Source organism: Lathyrus oleraceus, chromosome 4 (assembly GCF_024323335.1).
Source record: "Lathyrus oleraceus cultivar Zhongwan6 chromosome 4, CAAS_Psat_ZW6_1.0, whole genome shotgun sequence".
Lineage (NCBI taxonomy): Eukaryota > Viridiplantae > Streptophyta > Magnoliopsida > Fabales > Fabaceae > Lathyrus > Lathyrus oleraceus.
The window spans coordinates 138,093,124-138,096,363 of NC_066582.1; the positions used below are offsets into that span (position 1 = coordinate 138,093,124).

The 3,240-nt window shown below is 35.2% G+C and overlaps 1 non-coding gene across 1 annotated transcript; it reads left to right on the forward strand.

The window, feature by feature from the left end:
- The first annotated feature begins 2,053 nt into the window (after positions 1-2,053).
- Positions 2,054-2,160, forward strand: LOC127077202 (small nucleolar RNA R71). Its single transcript, XR_007787123.1, has one exon. It is a non-coding gene; the product is annotated as a small nucleolar RNA R71 (small nucleolar RNA).
- The last annotated feature ends 1,080 nt before the right edge of the window (positions 2,161-3,240 follow it).

A 3,240-nucleotide genomic window follows, 5' to 3' on the forward strand; every position in this document is an offset into this window, starting at 1 on the left:
CTTGTTTTGGATGACTTCCTTATTTAACTTCTTTTCATTAACAGTTTCTTGTTCCTTCTCCTTTGGTACTTATATAGTTACAATTTATTCACCAAGTTCCTCCTTTTGCTCACTTTTGGCTGGTTCATTCATGTCAAAGTCTTTTTCTACTTTTGGTTCTTCTTCTCTTATTTTATTTTTTTGGGGCTTTTGCTCTGGTTTTCTATTTTCTTAGATTTCTTCTTTTTCTTCAGTTGGGAAGTGAGGTCCATACATGATACATTCCTTTACAAAAGAAAGCATTCTTGTATTCCTTACTAAATTCTTGTTCCATCTCATCCTTGCTTTTGATGATGTGCTTATGAACAAGGGAATCCCAACTAGAGATCAATGAGCAGTCATCTATATCTTCTTCTGGGTATTTCAGTGCATTGAGTACATTGAATACCATTAGTTTCCCATTTATCCTTATAGTGAGTTATCCCTTTTCCACATCTATTAAAGTTCTTCCATTAGCAAGAAACGACCATCCCAGAAGGTGGGGAATGTCTTCATCAACACTAAAATCCATGATTATGAAGTCAGAAGGTAAGACAAACCATTCAACCCACACTAGCACATCTTTTAATTTTTCCTTGTGGGTAGCAAATGCTTCTAGCAACCAAGTAAAGTGTGATGGTTTTTGACCTTGTAACTCCTATGCACGACTTCTTGAAAATGGACAGTGGACTGTATCTCCTATGTTTCTCCAATATCATACAATGCTCTTCCACAAAAAGAATATATCTCCTATGTTGCATATTATGGTGAAACTTCTAGGAACTTTCAACTTGGGTGGTAACTTGCCCTGAACAAATTGCTACATTCTTGAGTTAATGCTATAGTGGCAAATTCTACAACTCTTTTTATTTTGGTCAATACATCCTTCATGAACTTATAATAGTTTTTCATTTATTGAATGACTTTAATTAGAGGTATGTTTATGTGCAATTGTTTCAAGATCTCCATGAATTTTCCAAATTGTTTTTCTTCTTTAGCCTTTCTAATTCTTTGGGAAAAGGTCGTGTTGGTCTCGCTTGCACAAATATGGGTATTGTTCTTACTTTTGGCGTATTAGTTGTGATTTTTGTAGTTGAAGTTGTCGTGCCATAAGTTGTCAAATTTAGTAGCTTAGCTTGCAGCCTCTCTTGTCTTTCTCCAACCAGGGAAGTTGTCATAGATATTGGTGGTTCTTTCGATACATCAAATGATGTCAGATTCTCCTTTGGTTAGTCAATTTTTTACTGGGTCCTTCATACTCCTTACCATTTCTCAATGAAATGACCTTGCATGTTTCAATGCTCTTGGTTCTATACGTGGATGCTGGTGTTTCAGTAGAGCTTGGGAGTGCTCGCATAGGTATTGAACTGAAAGTAGAAGAAATTTTCCCAACTTGGTTTTCCAAGTTTTTGATGCTTACACCTTGAGCTTAAAACTGGTTCTTTTTTTCTTGTATAAAAGAATTCAAAATATTATTTAGTTGGTTGTTTCATTTAGTAGCCACAACATGGTTCGGTGCTGAAAAACCAGAGGTAATTTATGGTGTTTAGTTCATTTTGGATGTTACTACATGAGAAATTAGGATGATTATGCCATCCTGGATTGTATGTGTTATTGTAGGGGTTGTTGTATGTGTTATTGCCCACATAGTTCACAAAAACATGATTAGTTGAACATTATTCAAATAAATGAGCTCCCCCTACAATAAGCACATGTAAAAGTATCAATTACAACTTTTACATGATCGCCAGTTGGCATATCAGAACTTGTCATCATTTGGTTTATTTTAGCCACTTGAGCAGCTAAGGTTGTGGTTTCAGTGACCTCATGGACACTAGTTGGCCTCTTTGGAACAACTATAGTTGGTGCCCTAGCAACTAGCCATATATAGGTGTTGGCAGTAAGGCTTTCAACCAATTTATAACCTTATTCATAGGATTTAGATAGCAAAGCTCCAACATAGGAGGCATCCAAAATGTTTCTTGAGGATGGTACCAATCCATTATAGAATGTATCCAATTGAATATAGATTGGTATGCCATGGTGAGGACATTGCATTAATAGTTCTTTGAATCTCTCCCAAGAATCAAACAAAGACTCGTCATCTTCTTGTCTAAATGAAGTAATCTCATTTCTCATCTTAGCATTCTTGACTTGAGGAAAGCACTTAGCTAAGAACTTTTCAGCTAAGGCATTCCATGTGGCTATGAAATTGGTTCTAAGGAGTTCAACCAGCTTTTGGCTCTATCCCATAGAGAATATGGAAACAGCATGAGTCTAAAAGTATCATTAGTAATTCCAAGTATTTTGAAGTTACTAGCTACTTCTAAGAATTGTCTAGCTCCTGAATATTGGCATATTTCTTGCAGCATTTGAAACATCATATGCTTAAATTCAAATTGTACCCCTGTGATATATGGTCTTATAATATGTGTATTCATGGCATTTGGATCAAACACAATATACTCCTTTATTTTCCTTGCTTTATCATTGACTAAACCAATAATGTCATTTTCTTCCATAACTCTTTCCATTTCCAGTGGTACTTCTTCAAATTTTCCTTCAAATGGCCCTTCAAAGTATCCTTTAAACATACAAAATAACAAGAGTAGGTGGAGGACTTCCTGATAAGTGACCAGTAGCTTGAAGTCTCCTTATTAATATGAGTGTTCTCTTGAGCTCAGATTGCCTCTGTATACTAGAGTTAGCAACCTATGCATGCAGCATACACACACCTCTCGTGTCACCAAAAGAAAAAAAAATGTCAAAAGCTCTAATGTATTTTTCACAAAAAAATTTAAGAATCAAAGTGTTATCAATACGATCCCCGACAATAGAGATAAAAACTTATTGTGTGAACTATTGTTATGTGCAAGTATACACAATCAAATAGTAGCAAGTGATGTAAAAGTAAGATCATCGATCCCACAAATATTGTGATAACTTAAGTTGATTCTTTATTTATAATATTGTGAATAGCCATGAGCAAAAGGGTAACAATAATATTGGTTTGTCACAGGTTCAGGTTGAAATATAATAAGATATAAGTGAAGATAAAGAAGTTAAATCAATAGTAAGAGGCATGTTGGGCAATGATCCATCTAATGAAGTTCATATTTTGTGTGTGTCTGATGAGATCTATTGTGACAGGTGAGGCAGAAGGTGATCTAGTGGTGTATGTCTACAACATCAAGGCATATGCAATAAGTCAAGGAAACAACT